Below are 8,661 nucleotides of genomic sequence, written 5' to 3'. Positions count from 1 at the left end.
ATGTCTAAAATAAAAAAATTACGAAATGTAAAATTACAGTGCATAGATGTTAAAATAGAGGTGGGTGAAGAATAACTATTCCTCACCCAGGGTGTGAGCGTGGGGTGGGTCGTGTTGAGCACTAGTGGAGTCTATTATGATAACACCCCTTAAGAGTCTTATTATGATAACACCCGCAAAAAAAAGAGTCTTATTATGGTAACACCTGGCTTATTCTGATAACAAAAAAGAACTGCACGAGCCGACCCGAACTGCACGGTGACAAAACCTACCACCTACCCCACTAGTTCCCAACACGACCCACCCCACGCTCACACACAACCCACCTCCTCTCCCACCTTCTTCCTCCTGCAGTTGCCAGAGCCCCACATTGCCCTGCCTTCCTCTGCGCGCCGCCGCGCCGACCACCCAGCGTAGCCTCGATCCGCCGAGCCATCTTCGCCTTGCCCTGAAGCCGCCGCTGCCGCCGCCAGGGCCCCGCCCCACCCCGGAGGCCCTTGAATCTCCACGTCAACCGCCGCCCTCCCCGGCATCCCTCGCCGCAGGATCGGCCGCCCCCAACCTCCCACGCCGCCAGATCGGGCCGCCCCCGGCCTCCCTTGCGCCGCATACGGTCGTCCCCAGCCTCCCTCTCCATCGGATCAGGCTGCCCCGACCTCTGTTTGCCGTCCCCGCGGCCTACAGAGGTCACCGTGGCCCTCTCCTCCCCAGATCCGGCGAGCCTCCCATGGCCCTCTCCTCCGCATACCCCTCCGCGCCTGGCCAGCGGCCTTCCTCCCCTGTCTCGCTGGTGCTACATCATACGGCGCGGATCCGGTTGCGCCGCCCCAGGCACCCTGGCGCATCCCGTGGCCTTGGCGGGATCCCCACCACCGGCGTGCCCCTTCCCACCGCCCGCCCTGATGGCCGCCTCCCCCCGTCCTCTTCTGCTCCATCGCCAAGCACCACTGCAGGTACGAATGAGGTCAATCGGCGGCGAGGTTCAGGCAAGTTTTCCATGTAGTTCCAGCGAGCAGTTCGGCTAGCGCGGCCATGTGGTTCGGCCAGCCCATGGCTTCAGTTTGTTGGTGCGCTGCCGCGGGTGGGGTCATCCTCTCCTACTCGGGCCGAGATCCATGGCCACTGAGCCCCCTTCCTTCGCTCCCACGTATGGGCAACAGTTGAGCACCCACCAACCCCGATATGTGTGTCATCCATTGCTCTGTCCTCGCCGGCATGTTCCCACGAACAGGGAGTTAGCTTAGTTGTTTATTGCCGTCCTCTTCTGTTATTGCCACTGAACCTCCATGAGTAGGAGTTTAGTTAACTTTGTAGTTCTATTTTTGCTTAACTTGTGCCATGCAGTTCGCTATGTAAAATTGCAGTGAATTTTTTGTACTTTTATTTCTGCTCATGTTACACAGATGTTCTAATTTGTTGCAGATTTTGGTTGCAAGTGTAAAGAGAAAAAAGTGATTCGGTGCGGTACATGATGATATGTAGTTTTAGCACCGTGGTCACGCATGCCACGAAGTGTGCGTCACCGTCCGTGGGCGTGTGCAGTGCGGCGCGTGGGTGCTTGCAGTACACAACCCGCCTATTCAACTGATTTTTTCGATCTGGCTAGTGTTGATTTTGTGTGTATGTATGTGTGTGGCTCTGTAAAACAAATGGGTGAATGTATTATCTCCACGAGCATCATCAGCGGCCATAGACAGTGGCGCAAAACATAAAGTGTGCATGTAGTTTGGTTATCTTGTTCGTGCAGTACTTTGTTTTTGTTTTGTGAGGTTCACTTGTTCTTTAAATTATTCAGCAAATGTTGGTGTGAGGTAAAATTATTTTGGTGGAAAAAATGTAATTTTAAATGCAGTCCTCTCGCCTCATTCATGCAGCTCACTAACATTGACCATGTAGTCTAGATCAAATTACAAAAAAAGGAAAGTTAACAAGCCACAAAATAATTATGGAGTTCAATTTGATACATGTCGCGGTTTACTTGCCCTCATCCATGCGTTCCACTCTCATTCATAAAAGAAGTTGGAAAAAGGACAACAAAAACTTATGTGGTTCACTTTTGGTAGTGTCGCAGGTCATTTACTCCCAAAACTCCCAAAAACTCGTCTAAGATCATGAAGTTCGCTTGACTATATGATGCAGTTCGGTTTTCGTCTGATGCAATGCAGTTTTCTGTCGGGCGAATATCATGAAGTTCGCTTGACTGTCTGATGCAGTGCGGTTTTCGTTCGATGCAGTGCGGTTTTCTGTCGGACGAAGTTCACTCGTTGATTTGGGTGTCCCAAAAACAGAGTGTCCGCATTTTGGTAAATTTGAAATTCCTCTTAAACCGTAAAGAATTATAGAGAGTGTTCTACATGAAGAAGTTGCGCCTCGTCGATATCTTTCCAATGGCGTATCGTTTGAATCATTCCGATCAGCGGTTTGTAAAAATTTCGCGAAAAACGGCCGCTGCCACTCGTCGTCCGCCGCATGATCTTCAAAATTACCTTAAAACCATAAGGAATCTCAAAAACATTTCAACATATGAAAGTTGCGACTCGTCCATAGCTTTTCAACGGTATATTACACGCCTTATTTCGACAAACAGTTAAAAAACTGGAGCGAAAACAGTGCGAAAATTTGAATTTAAAAAAAACAGAATTCCGCGATTTAGTAAATTTGAAACTGCTCTTAAACTATAACGAGTTAGAGAAAATAATAGTTATGAAAAAGATGCGCCTCGACGATATTTATCCAATGGTGTATCATTTGCCTCATTCCGACGAGCGGTTTAGAAAAAAACGCGAAAAAACGCTCGCTGCCACTCTTTATGGGCCGCACCATTTTTGAAACTGCTCTTAAACCGCGGGGAATCTCGAAAAGTGTTCAACATGACGAAGTTGCGCCTAATCCGTAGCTTTCCAACGATATATTACACGCCTCGTTCCGATAAACGGTTAAAAAATTAGAGCGAAAACAGTATCGAAAAAACACTACGCGCAGTTTTTTCCGACACGAAGTTCACTAATCTCTGTAATGCAGTGCTCTTGCTAAAGAAAGTGCAGTGCCCTCGCGTTGAGCATGCAGTGCGGAAGTGTTATCAGAATAACTATCCTGATAATATTATCATAATAGACGGGTTGTATATATATCATAACCGTGTGTGTGTGTGTGAAGGAAATTTCCATATGCAATTCATGAAGAATACTGGATGAATTGAAAGATGAAATCCATTAGCACAAATATATGCATTGAGACTTGATAATGAATGACAATTCCTATGAAGAAACAGTGACATCAAGTAATATATGAAGGATTGTTCCTTGGGTGATGCAAGAAGGATATTGGATGGATTTGGAATGAATGCCATATACATATAGTTGCACATCAAGATTGGGTTGAATGATTGAATCAAATATGATCAAGATGAATTCCATGTGACGAACAAGATGTGATCTACATGGAGTTCATTGAAGGATCTTAGAGGTATTCATGCTTAGACTTATGGGGTGAGCCATGATGGATCATGATCTTGGGAGAATGATCAAAGAGAATAATTCTACATATGGCTTGAAGATAGGATCATGATGAGCTCATTTGTTGAGTCATGGATGATTATTTCTTGAAGCAAGTAATTCAAGTGAAGAATTCATTGTGCCTCTCAAGATACCATGTTGGAGCATGAAAACGAGCAAGTTATGGAGAATATGAGATTCATGGAGAAACTTGATATGGTCACAGTGAAATGAGATATTGGTTATTATGTCTTTAAGCAATAAAGCATAGTGAATATATCAATAGGGCCTTCAAGACATCAATATTAATTATGGAGCAAATATAAATGTTGACCAAGATGAAGATCAAAGATTGAACTCAAAGATAGTCAACACACAAGCGCAAATCATTGCCACATGAGATCTTGTGGTATGGTAAGAAGTTGTCAATTGCGCTTTGTGTACTAACCCATTCTATGTGTTTTCTATATCTATGTGGGTTAGGTGATTCTCATGGACTTACATCAAAAGAAAGATTTCAAGTGCCCATGAGAGGATGACATCAAGATGTTGATGGTTCACAAGGGCAAGTTCAAGATAGCCACCCCGAAGGATTACATGCTTGAAGCTTGTGGATGATCACATGGTGAGCATATGACGATGAATACAATTTGAAGCCTTCACCAAGTGTCATGATCAAGATCATCATTCCAACTTGAGCCAAGCATAAACATCAACATCAAGCTTCAGTGGAATGCTTTAGTCAAAGGTATTAGTTCCTTTGGCTTTAGATATGAGGATCGGTAACCATCGAAAATGATATATGCTCGAGAATGAGTTTCTGGAAGGTATCTAGTATAGTTGTTTTATGTTTCTTGAGTTATAGGGATCCCACACTATTAAGAGGGGATCAAAGTGGTTCATGATGGATTTTCTCAAGTCAACATATTTTATACACAATTCCACTCCTATCCTTTATACCAAATAAATCCATAGCCAACTAGGTTCCCCAAAGTATATGATCTTACCTTTGCATACTTTGCACCCTCCATTTTGGTTTATCTTGGGTGGTTCTCTATGTGAGGACCTGGAGATTTTTCATAGCTTCAAAATGAGCCCAAGATCATCAAAATCGGAGTCCGTATGAAAAAGTTGTGCATGTTTTAGTTTTCGGGTTCCCGCTGTTTTTTCATGGCCGGATATCCGGGATTAGGCCAGATGTCCGGGCTGCCGGGTCGCCCCGGTTGTTCGGGATCCTCCCGGAAATCTGGCTCACTAAGTCCAGAACGTGTGTTCAAATGTTGGTTGTGCCCGCCAGATGTCCGGGGCCCCAACTTTGGCCAGATGTCCGGGCCCTGTACTCCGGCCTTTGTTTTTCACATGTGTGTGTGTACATTTCCCAGCCGCCGGATGTTCGGCCCTTGCCCGGATGTCCGGCCTGATATAGCCACTTACTCACAAACTGCTAGTTTTCTAAGCTTGCTATATATACCCCTCTACCAATCTGGTAGAGGGTGGAGCAACACATTCATATGAACCCTAGAACACAAGAAGGCTCCCTCTCACTTATCCTACACTAAATCTTAGATCTCAGAGAGATTCATGAGAGTTCTTGAGATATTTTCCAATCAAGTGATAGATCCACTCCCTCTCCCTCTTGTGACCAAAAGAATTTGTGATTTGAGCAAGTCTTAAGCATTTCTGTGACACCCCCGATTCAATCATACACTAATCATACATGCAAATGTGTATGATCAAGATCATAGACTCACGAGAAGATATCACAACACAACTATAGACACAAATTAAAATAATGCAAGCTTTATATTACAAGCCAGAGGTCTCGAGGGCTCGAATACAAGCTCAAAAGCACAAGAGTCAGCGGAAGCAACAATTTTTGAGTACATAGATAAGTTAAACACGACTGCCTTAAGAAGGCCAGCACAAAAGCAACAGCGATCGAAAAGGCAAGGCCTCATGCCTGGAACCTCCTAACTACTCCTGGTCGTCGGCGGTCTCCACATAGTAGGCACCCTCCAGGTAGTAGTAGTCGACGGGGCAGCTGGCTCCTAGGATGCACCATCTGGTCACAACAACCGAGAAGAAGAAAGAAGGGAAAAGGGTAGCAAAGCAACCGTTAGTGCTCATCCAAAGTACTCGCAAGCATGAGATCTATACTAAGTATGCATTGGTATCAAAGTAAGGGATGTATCTGTGGACTAAACTGCAGAATGCCAGAGGAGAAGGAAAAGCCTAGCCTATCGAAGACTAGCATCTTCAAGCATATTGCAGCATTCAGAAGAGTACAGAATAGCATATTATAATTAACAAGCATGTTGTAAAATTAACCCCAGAGATCCTTTCTCGACTCCAAGCGAGAAAGCAATCCCGGAGCCATCATATCCATCTGATGTCTCAAATATCCATTTCTAGTTGTAATAGATCGGGATACAACTCCAAGCGTCCATTACCGTGGACACGGATATTCGAATAGGTAACTTCCCTGCAGGGGTGCACTACATTACCCAACACGCTTGATTACTCTGGCGGGACACACTCTCCTGGGTCACGCCGGCCTCAGAAGACCAACATGTCGTAAGGTCCCCGCCGGTCTACATCCTAAGCGCTCCGGGGTCTTGGGCCCATCACCCATTGCATTAAGGGTCGTTGTGTGCAGGGTGGGTACCAGCACCACCTGTGTAGTGGATGGCATGAAACGACCATGCCACAATGTTGAACTAGACGTCTGACAGAGCTTTCGGAAGAAACATACGACGCCGAGAGCCCATATCCGTTCCCGTGTGCTGGTTAGTGTGTATAGGCCAGTGGCCAACTCAGATCAAATAGCCAAACCCTTAGTGTATTAGGAGTTCGCGGAGACGAGTAGAGACTCGCGATCATGTGACCCCGTCGCCCCGTCTCGAGGAAATACGGCAAGGGCCAGGCCCAACCCTCTCACTAGGGCGGTCTACCTACCCGATCGTGCCTCATAATTATCTCGTTGGTGCTTACCGGGCCCACCTGACTTTCACATCAATTCGTGGGCACCCCTTAGGGCCGACCCGACTTCAACAATGGTCTCAAGTAAAGTCCAGGTAACCGTGTGTCCATAACATCAAGGGGAATCCGAGGAATCGCCCTCGATGGAATCCACTTGATCTAATCATCAAGGTGAACTTAAGAGGAATCACCCTCGAGGTTCACACTTGAGGTGTTGCACGACAGAGTCATGCCGGGAGTGGTGAAGGAGGAATCACCCTTGAAGACCACGACCGATTAACTACACTATAGAGATCTGATCAGAAGTGCTATACGAGGTATCACCCTCGGCACTCGATAGTAACCCTGCAGTGTCGTACAACTAAAGGGGTGTGAGGTGATGTGTCGGGTTCTGGATGTCGATCACATTGATCGAGTCATCGGTCATCAAGCCGGGGCAAGTGGACAAGGTGAGGTGCCACTTATGGATCACTAAACAACATGTACTAAGCAGTTTAGGATAAGCACGTAAGGTACAACAGCATGTTATAAAAGCAGGCTATGCATCAGAATAGGAGCAATCAATTACAATAGCAAAATATAATGCAAGCACGAGAGAGAATGGAATGTGAGATATCAGAATGATCACGTGGGGGGGGGGTTGCTTGCCTCGAAGCTCTACTAAAAAGGAAGAAAGGTCGTCATCGACGTAGTCGATCACAGTGGCATCTGCAGCGGTCTCGGGGTCTACGGTAGAGAAGAGGGGGAAGAAACAGTAAATATAAAGCAAACAGATGCATCACTAAGCATGACATGACGAAACATGGTGCTAGGGGTGTTCTAATGCAATGCTACACGATACTGGCGAAGGGGGAAAATATCCGGGAATGTTTTCCTGAAGTTTGGCATTTTCGGACAGATGAAACGGAGGGGGACGGTTCCATGTTCGCTATGATAGGACGTGTGACAAACGAACGGAGGGCGTATTCGGACTTGTCATATTTTTCTGAGCAACTATCATGTATAAAACTTTTTCATCCGAGTTACGGATTATTTTATATGATTTTTCCAAGTTTTTTACATTTTCTGAATTTCTTTCAATTTATTTATAATTCGAAAATACCAGATACAAAGGCTGGGTGCATCCGGTGTAGTGCAGCCACGTGCGCACTAGAGGCTGATCGGTGGGGCACCGTTGACCTGGTCAACTGCCCAGTCAGGTGGTCAATTGGGGCAGTTGACCAGTCAACTTGAGCTATGGGGCCCGATGGCAGCGACCCGGGGCGGGCCCTGGCCAGTGCCACGTCAGTGGCAGTGGCTAGTGTGGGAGGAGTGCGCGGGCGCGGGCGTCGACAGCCTAGTCGGAGCTGGGTGATGCGGTCGGCGAGCGGACACGGGGCAAAGGCGGGCACGGGGGGTGCGGGGCAGCGGCCGTCAGCGCTAGCGGTGGCTGTGAGGCGCGGGGCAAGTGGGGGGCAGGCAGTGGCGAGGCGGGCGACACAGCTGGGCACGCGCGGCAGGGCGCACAACCGGAGGCGCGCTGGGGCAGCGGTGGCGCCCGGCGTGCAGCACCAGCACAACGAGAGCAGGAGACAAGGGGGGTGCGGCCACGCGCGCTCGGGCGAGGCTAGGGCACGGCCGACGCGCACATCGGCAACGCATAGGCGCGGCGAGGGGCGTGAAGAGCGTGCCTCGTGTGCGGCAATAGCGTTCGGACACGGGGGAGGGGGCAGGGCGGCCTACGATGGTGGATTCGACGGGGGACGAGGGTCAAAAGGGGGCCTCACAGAGAGGTCGGGGCGTGGCCGGGGAGGGTCGGAGACGTCTGGTGGCACGGATCCACGGCGGGGCAGCGGTGGCGACCGACGGAGAAGGCAAGGTAACATCGACGATGGGGCGCTCCGGCTTGATCCTCTGGTCATAGATGAAGCAGCGGTGCCCAGCGGAGCTGGCGGACGAGCTCCTAGGTGGCGGGAAGGTCAAAAAGCGCACGGGCGTCGGTGGTTATGGTGACGGCGGCTCGGTGCAGCGAGGGGAGGAGAGGAGCGGCACAGGGAAAGGTTAACGAGGCGAGTGCAGGAGTCTAGGGTTCGGGGAGAGAGCAAGGGGTGGCCTTATCCACGCCTCGGAGTCGTGGGATCGTCGATGCGTGCCACATCCACGCGCGAATGGACAAGTAGCGTCCACGGCGAGGGGTTGAAGGAGAGAA

The 8,661-nt window shown here is 48.7% G+C and overlaps 1 long non-coding RNA gene across 1 annotated transcript; it reads left to right on the top strand.

The window, feature by feature from the left end:
* The first annotated feature begins 263 nt into the window (after positions 1-263).
* On the top strand, positions 264-1,733 carry LOC147964721 (uncharacterized). Its single transcript, XR_015607900.1, has 2 exons — positions 264-953; positions 1,423-1,733. It is a non-coding gene; the product is annotated as an uncharacterized LOC147964721 (long non-coding RNA).
* Positions 1,734-8,661: the final 6,928 nt, after the last annotated feature.

Source organism: Triticum urartu, chromosome 6A (genome assembly GCF_056163025.1).
Source record: "Triticum urartu cultivar PI428250 chromosome 6A, HENAU_Tu73, whole genome shotgun sequence".
NCBI lineage: Eukaryota > Viridiplantae > Streptophyta > Magnoliopsida > Poales > Poaceae > Triticum > Triticum urartu.
Note: the sequence above shows the minus strand (reverse complement) of the source record. Positions and strands in the feature narration are given on the sequence as shown.